Source organism: Mastomys coucha, unplaced genomic scaffold, assembly GCF_008632895.1.
Source record: "Mastomys coucha isolate ucsf_1 unplaced genomic scaffold, UCSF_Mcou_1 pScaffold21, whole genome shotgun sequence".
In the NCBI taxonomy this organism is placed as follows: domain Eukaryota; kingdom Metazoa; phylum Chordata; class Mammalia; order Rodentia; family Muridae; genus Mastomys; species Mastomys coucha.
In genome coordinates, this window is record NW_022196904.1 from 179,153,762 (window position 1) to 179,162,437 (window position 8,676).

General features: G+C 44.7%; 1 pseudogene; it reads left to right on the forward strand.

Annotated features, from left to right (window-relative positions):
• Positions 1-825: 825 nt before the first annotated feature.
• On the forward strand, positions 826-6,896 carry LOC116101462 (annotated as a pseudogene).
• Positions 6,897-8,676: the final 1,780 nt, after the last annotated feature.

The window sequence follows — 8,676 nt, forward strand, 5'->3', positions numbered from 1 at the left end:
AGGAAGGGAGGCAGGCAGGCAGGTAGGCAGGCAGGAAGGCAGGAGGACAGGGTACTGGAGCAGTAGCTAAGAGCTTACACCTTTAGACACAACCATGAAGCAGAAAGAGTCAAGTGGGATCTGGTGTGGGCTTTTGAAGCCTCAAAGCCTGCCTCCGGTGACATACCTTCTCCAGCCTCCTGAGCCTTCCCAAACAATTCCACCAAAGGAAGACCAAATAGTCAAACACATGAGAAGGGGAGGCAGGTCATTCTAATTCAAACCACTGTAAGAATGTGTCTTGTTTCTCTAAATACACATCTGCACTTAACTTCCCCAAGAATCAGATTCCAATAGGTGGACGAAGAGTAGTTAGACTTAAAACATTTTTTTTTAACTTTACAGCTCAGTGCATTCCACAAGGTAAGTATGCTATAATTGAAACAAACAAACAAACAAAAAACAAATGGGAATTTAAAAATACTTCGCTATGTCCTTTTGTTCATTTTGGTTTTGCTTTGATTTTCTTCTTTTTGTTTTTAGGTTTCTTTTTTCTTTTTTTTTTTGGAGAAGCCACTGATTTGACTTACTTGATTTTTGGCATCAGGTGTGCTAGATAAGAGTTCTACTAGTGAGTTACAATATTCCTCTTCTGGTTTTCTTATTATTTTTAATTTTTATTATATATCTAGGTTTCATCCACTAGTTCATATCCAGCCCCTATCCCTGCTCCCCGCCAACTGCTCCCAGACCAGTCTATCCTCCTTCTGGGTCCCTGCTTCCTCTTCTTCCTTTCCATTCTCTGTAACCCATGGAGTCCACTTAGCACTGCCTGTATGCTCATGTATGCAGCCATTCACAGAAGCTTGGGCTCCAGAGCTGAAGAACTCAGCAGCCTTCATCCGACACGGTGAGGCCCTGTCTGATGTTGTGACTCTCTCCTGTCGTGACTGTCACTGACTTTATCTGGTACAGATCTGTGCAGGCAACCACAGCTGCTGTGCATGAGCCCCGTCATGTTTAGAAGACAGTTTCACCTAGTCCTCTCTGACCCTTGGCTCTTATAATCTTTCCATCATTCTTTGCATATGCTCTCTGAGGCTTTCAAAAGGAAGAGGGGATGATATAGGTGTTGAGAGCCCTCCCTTTAAAAAAAAAAATGCTAGCCATGAGTCAAGATCTACACTTTGAAAAAACTTTAGAAGAAACTACCTTTCTGGCTCACACTTCTGTTATAGAAGCAATCTGGTTTGTATGTGTTAATTTTCTGTAACATTGTAACATATGCTGCTTGGAGCAAGAAAGAACTGATGGGTGGTTTCCATCAAGGTCATTCTGGGTTATGATGAATTCTTATCTCTCCCTGTACTTTATGTTTAAAGATGGTACAAATCATTATGCTGGAAATTAAGAAAAACCTTCCCTCATTCATTCATCCATTTATTCCATAGATAGCAAATACTCTATACTCAGCATTGTGCTAAATCAGGAATTAGATGGCAGACCCGACTCACAGTACCTCTTGTTTTCATACATATAATCTCACTGGCTTACAGCCGTGTCATTCTGTACATGCTGCTTATGGCTCCTGTCTACTATAACAGTGATGTCTGAGTGCTTGCTACAGAGGCCACATGACCATTCATCAGTTTTCACTGAGCACCCACCCTGGATCCACCCTTCTAGGCAGGAAAGAACTGCTTCTTACCTTCAATGAGGATGGACATAGAAATGAAATAAGCTCATTATATTGAAATATCGATACTTCTGTTTGGTGTCTGTGGTGGTTTGTATATGCTTGTAGTGCCAGGGAGTGGCACTGTTAGGGGGTGTGGTCTTATTGGAGTAGGTGTGTCACTGTGGGTGTGGGCTTAAGCCCCTCACTCTAGCTGCCTGGAAGTCAAAGTCGTCTACTAGCAGCCTTCAGATGAAGATGTAGAACTCTCAGGTCTGCCCGTACCATGCCTTCCTGGATGCCACCCTGATCTCACCTTAATGATGATGGACTGAACTTCTGAACCTGTAAGCCAGCCCCAATTAAATGCTGTCCTTACAAGACTTGCCTTGGTCATGGTGTCTGTTCACAGCAGTAACTAAGACAGTGTCTTAGGTTGTACTTGAGCATGATTTTGTTTACCAACCTTAAAATTCTTAGACCGGGCCAGGTGGCACATGCCTGCGACCTCAGCACTCACAGAGACGAGGCAAGGAGATTGTGGGTTGGGGGCTACACGGTAGATCTGAGATCAGCCTGAGGTGCAGAGGGAGACCCTGTCTCAACCACACTCAGCTGTTTAAGCTCAGATAGCTTTCCGCTTTCCTCAACATTAACCTCTAAGGAGAAAATACAGTGCCTGAGTGCATAAGATACTTCTACTTCTCATATATTCACCAGACTTTCTACTGCAATGTCTCCTGGGCACTGAAGGGTCGGGGGGTCGGGGGAGGCATAACAAGGTGGAAATAAATGCACAGCTACGGCCAATGCATGCACACAGATGATCAGGTCTCCCTGCACATGGGAAGGATGGCTAAGAGGGAAGACTTCTTAGAGGTAGTGACAGAAGTCTATCCCTCTCTCTCTCCCTCCCTTCCCTTCCCTTCTTCCACCCCTCTCTCTCCCATTCCTTTCATTTTCTTTCCTTCCTTCTTCCTTCCCTCTCTCCCTCCCTTCTCCCTCCCTCTCTCCCTTCTTCCTTCCTTCCTTCCTTCCTCTCTTTCTTTCTCTAGGTAGGCCAGACTTGCTTTAAACTCTTGATCTTCCTACCTCAGTATCTACTTACTGGAATTACAGGTTTGGTCACTATGTTCAGCTTTAGGAACATGTACTCCTAAAAAATACTAAGTGTATGGTGACATGGTTCAGTGGTAGAGTGCTTGCTTAGTATGCCCAAGGCCCTTGGTTAGATCCCCAGCATAAGTATAAATAATTAATTGATTAGCTGGACAGTGAAGGCAGTGTGGGAACTGGCATAGTCAAGGTTTCGATTGCTGTGATGACCCAAGAGCAAGCTGGGGAGGAAAGGATTTATTGGGATTACACTTCCATATCGCTGTTCATCACTGAAGGAAATCAGGAAAGGATCGGAAGCAGGGCAGGAACCTGGAGGCAGGAGCTGATGCAGAGGCCATGGAGGGGTGCTGCTTACTGGCTTGCTCAACCTGCTTTCTTATAGAACCCAGGACCACCAGACCACGGGTGGCACCACACAATAGGCTTGGCCCTCCCACATTGGTCAATTGAGAAAATGCCTTAGAGCTGGATCTCATGGAGGCATTTTCTCAACTGAGGCTCCTTCCTTTCTGATGTCTCTAGCTTGTGTCAAGTTGACATAAAACCAACCAGTACAGGGTCCATATATGTAAAGCCTGGAGGTGGTTGAAAGTTAAACCCTTTCAGCTGATAGTTGGAATTGAACCATCATCAAAAGGATTCATGTTTTAACTCAAAAATGTTTGCTTATTTATTTACCGTGGGTATACTTTGTGGGATGCCAACCTGGCCAGCCACAGACTTGGTTTGTATGAGTCCTTCTTGGTTCTGTAAGCATAGAGCCCATAACTTTTGGCTTCTTGAGTAAGACACATGCACTTGAATAAGCTGGCCTAACCAGTTGTGCCCCAGAGTCGCCTTACCTGAGTGAGAACAGCTGCTGAGAAGGTAGTCGCATTCCAGACAGGTGACATGTCCTGGTTACAAGACTACTCTCTCCTCCTCTGGGGGTAGGGAGAGCTATTTTTTTCAGGGTAAAAATGATCAGCCACAGTGGCTGCCTCCACACTCCTGCCACCTGCCTCCTGACCTTCCCGTCTTCCCCATATATCTGTCTGAGCTTCACTGCTTCCTTAGGTACCAAGCCGGGAGTTTGTCTGCCGACCCTTTGGGAGCTGATGTCAGACGCTCAAAAGATGTTCTGTTAGGTTAGGTCTGCAGTGGGCTGGAAAGGAGGAGATTAAAGAAATAAAATATGCCATGCACAGTTTTGGAGAGCACTAGCCAGCTGGGATTCGGCTCTGTCATCTAAGGTGACCAAAGGGTTGGCTGATAAATGATAACAATTTTCTGTAACACATGGGCTTTTAATCTTTCCAATAGCCCGGAGGAAAAATGTTAGGCATGATGACTGGAGCAGTTCTTACCATGTCACCGAGGGCCCACATGTAGTTTTAGATTCCACAGACAGTAAATCCAGCAGTTTGGGAAGAATGCTCATGTAAACAGGACCTGTGTCTGTCATCGCCTGTCCTTTGGAGGGTGAATCATGGATCTAGGCAATGAGAACTCTCTCCATTTAGGTGAAACAAAAAAAAAAAAAAAAAAAAGTGATATTGTTGGGGCATCCAACACATCAATAGAACCCAGGAAAGCAGGTATTGCAGGGCCTCCCTGGGACCTGTGACCAGGAATGGAAGAGTTGTCTCCCTCATTAGCTCTGTGGAGCCTGTGGCCCCTCCTCCCCCTCCTTTCCATTCTGGGTGTTTTTTGTTTGCTTGTTTGTTTGTTTTGTTGTTGTTTTTGAGACGGGGTTTCTCTGTGTATCCCTGGCTGTCCTGGAACTCGCTCTGTAGATTAGTCTGGCGTCGAACTTGGAGATCCAACTGGGTGCTGAGATTAAAGGTGTGTGTCACCCCCACCTGGCTCTTTGTTGTTTTGTTTCAATTGTTTTGAGACAAGTTTTGCTTCGTATGTTTAGGCTATGTAGCCCAGGTTGATCTCAAACCTGTGACCCTCCTGCCTGAGTTTCCCCAGAGCTAGGATTACAGATATGAACCGCTTATACCTGACTTCACGTTTTATTTTTTCCTTCTCTCCCAAGTCTGTCTTTCACCGCCTCTCCTGGCCTTGGCACGCCCAGTTTCAGACTTCAGCAGTACTCGGCTGACAACTTGTGACCCTAGATACAAATTCCTAGGAAAATATAATAAAATCAGCCACGGGAAGCAGGCTGAGCAGGCAAGAACATCTGGCTTCGTTGAGACCTACCTGAACTTCTTGTCTAAAGGAGACAGTGGATTGTGCAGACTCTACTCTAATGGCCAGCAGGACTTCTGGGATCCACTGAAGAGTGAGTTCCTGTGGCATCCAGTTGCCTTGCTTTTCAGGCTGGAATGCTGCCAGCTAGAAAGAGATTCTTCTCTTCTGGAGGTTTATTCTCTCGTCTTGCTGGGCATCGCTGATGGGGCCAGCACTCTTCATGATAAATACTGCCACTGCAGCTGCGCTACGCACACAGCTGAGCCGTCCGTGGAGGGTACTGTGAAGAGGCTGTTGTATTTGGGTTTAATCGAGGAGCTGTGCAGGGGAGTTATAGCCTGTGCTCACACCTGAGCTATCCTACAGAACAAATAGGTGTATCCACAGCTGCCTCTGGCTCTCAAGTTTGTGGCAACTTCTCTGCTATTCCCCCACAGCTCTCTAGCAGTCACCCCACCCTCTGATTAACAGTGTCTGCTGGTTCCTGATAGGAACTGTACCTTCTTTTTGTTAAAAGTTATTTGTTTTATTATTTACTTATTTATTTGTGTGTGTGTGTGTGTGTTTGTGCATGCATGTGCACATGTGTGCCAGAGTCCATGGAGGTCAGAGGCATCAGATCCCCTGGAGCTATAGCTATAGGTGGTTGTACTCCTCCTGATATGGTGCTGGGAACCAAGTTTGATCTTCTGAGAAAGCACGTGGTCTTAAGCATTGAGCCGCCTCCCGAGTCTAAGATTGCATCTTTTTTTTTTTTTTTTAAGATTTATTTATTTTATATATGTAAGTATTCTGTAGGTGTCTTCAGGCACACCAGAAGAGAGCATCAGATCCCATGACACAGATGGTTGGGAGCCACCATGTGGTTGCTGGGAATTGAACTCAGGACCTCTGGAAGAGCAGTCAGTGCTCTTAACCACTGAGTCATCTCTCCAGCCCAGATCGCATCTTTTTTTTTTTTTTTCAGGAGATTTTTGCTGCTTTGGATTCCTTCTATTCTGCCCCACCCACACCCCCCATCTCTGTCCTTATTCTTTAAGTTCAACCTCAGTTTCTGTTCCTGGTAGCATCCTTTACTCTCATATCTGAGAACTTATTCCCTCCCATTCACTCGATACTTACTTACTCTGCCGTGTTCTGATACTTACTAACTCTGCAGCGTTGCTAGATGCACTGTTTGCCAGAGCTACCTGCCTCACACACTGGTCAGCTGGGAATTGGCTCTGCCATTTAAGAGACCAACCCGCCCATGTATCAGACTGCCTAAAAAACAAGAATTTATTTCTTCATAATACTGGGGATTAGAAGTCTAAAATAGAGATCCAAGCAGCGCAGGCTGCCCTGCTACCTCTCAGTGACCGCCTCCCAGGCCTGTCGAAGTTGGGCTCGGGCTCCTTTGCAGAGCCACCATGTCGCAGAGCACAGAGCAGGGAGGAGAACCAGCAGGGCGCCTGGGTAGAACTGTGCTTCAGCAATGGGAATGGTGACATCGAAAAAATACTGTTGGATACCCAGCATGAATCTGGACGAAGTCGCTCCAAGAGTTCTCATTGTGACAGCCCACCTCGCTCCCAGACGCCACAAGATAACCAACAGAGCTGAAATAGACACCCACAGCTTTGCCGAGAAAAACAGCACTGTGTCTGAGGAAGATTATATTGAGAGAAGAAGAGAAGTTGAAAGTATCTTGAAGAAAAACTCAGATTGGATATGGGATTGGTTGAGTTAGCCAGAAAATATTCCCCCCAAGGAGTTCCTTTTAAACACCCGAAGCGCACAGCTACCTACTCTCAGCATGAGAAACACAAGCGTTATGAGGAAAGCGGACATTTTCTCAGCAGGCTTTCTGAAGGTTTTTCTTTCATCTCTGTCTCATCTGCTGGTCATTGGCTTAGGGATCTACATTGGGAGGTGTCTGACAACTTCCACTAGCACCTTCTGATGAAGATTTGGATCTGATTTCTATTTGCACAGTGACAACTCATGTGTGAGCTGTGACAGCTAACTGAAGAGCTAGCCTGAGATTTAGGTGTCTGCGCTATGTGTGTTTCTTTGTTCTGTAAATGCGATGTTCCTGATTTAGTGAGACAGAATAGACTCTTATCATGACCTATAATTATACCTATAGGATCAATTAATAAGCATGTCAGACTGATGCCTACTGTAGCATTTACTAGTAAATTTCTTTGAATATTAGATATAAATAGTATAAATAATTTTAATATAGTAGCAATGGTATATTTAAAAATGGTCTGTAATCGTAATCCAATTAAGATACTTCACACTTCAAAAGAATGAGCAACTGAAATTAAAATCGTTAAAGGGTTTCCCCCAAAGGAATATGGTGGCCTTATAATCCCATTACATAGTAGAAAATTATAGAGTGTGGGTTCTCTGTAAAGGCCTCTAACTTTGTGAATTAAGTAGCAAGTAGAAGCTAAGGTTACCCACAAACCCCACTTTGCAGTCCCCATCTTCCTGCTTTGCAGGATGACGGTTCTAGCCTTGCTGTCCACCATTAACCTTGGGTGGTCAGTTCTGTTGCAGGCACCTTTATCACTCTGCTGGATTAAATTCCACTGTTTGTACTTAAATTTTGTGTGCTTTGAAAATCAGCTGTATTGTAAGCAAATCTGTCTACTTTAAAAGACTGGAAATGAAAAACAAAGTCTTTGCCAAATCCTTTGGAGAATACTGTATTTGCATATGCATTCACCAGTACCCGAAGTGCCTGTTAAATCGGGCAACCTCCCAGTCTTCTCTTTTCTATAGCATGGTTTTAAAGCCTGCCTCCTTGACAAGACATATATTCTGTTGTATTTGTTTCACTGTCCCACACTTACTCAGGTGTGCTAAAAGTAACATTTTAACAGTTAAGAAAAAAAGAAGTCTAAAATAAAGGTGTCAGCAAGTTTGCTGTCTCACACGGACTTTCTTGGCTCTCCTGTGTCTGAGCTTGCTCCTGCTTGTATGGCCAGATTGCTTCACAGCTTCAAGGGCCCCACCTCTAAATATAGTCTCATTCAGAGCTATGAGGGGTTAGAGTGTCAACATATCATCTGGTGTGTGTGTGTTTGTGACAAATCAGCCCATAAACCCAACACAACTGAGTACAAACCTAGGCAAGGCTTACATGATGACCTTTGTTTTTCTGTTGTTCAACTGTTTCGTGAGGAAGATAGGGAGTAATCATTTACACAACCAGGTCATCTGTTACCATTGTAAGATAGTCTAAGAAGTAGAACACAGAGTATGGGAGTTCTTGCCAGGAAAGAATTCACTGTGGATGTGAGATCTGAAGAAAGGATGTGTTAGAACACCCTAGCTTGGGATTGGGGTGGTCCCAAATTCTAGGCAGAGAAACACTGCAAGTTCTGGACTTCACATCTTCAGGGAACTACAAAGGTCAAAGGTCCGAGGCACACAGGACCCTGTACCCTGGCACCCCATTCCATGCTTCCTACATCTACCTTTGACTCTTCTGAAGAATCTTCTGCCAGGGAAGGTGGCACATGCATTTTTATTTTCTTTGTGTTCAATTGGGGAACTTTAGTTCCTTTTTGTATTTCTTCTTTCCCCATAGTCAGTATAGGGTGGGCACATAGTAGGTGTTCAGGAAATATGTATGCACAAGGAGGAATGAGATTAGTACAACACTCTTGGGTGCTGGTCCTCCAGGCTGTGAACCGTGAGGACTCTTGGTAGTACAGTGCCATCTAGTG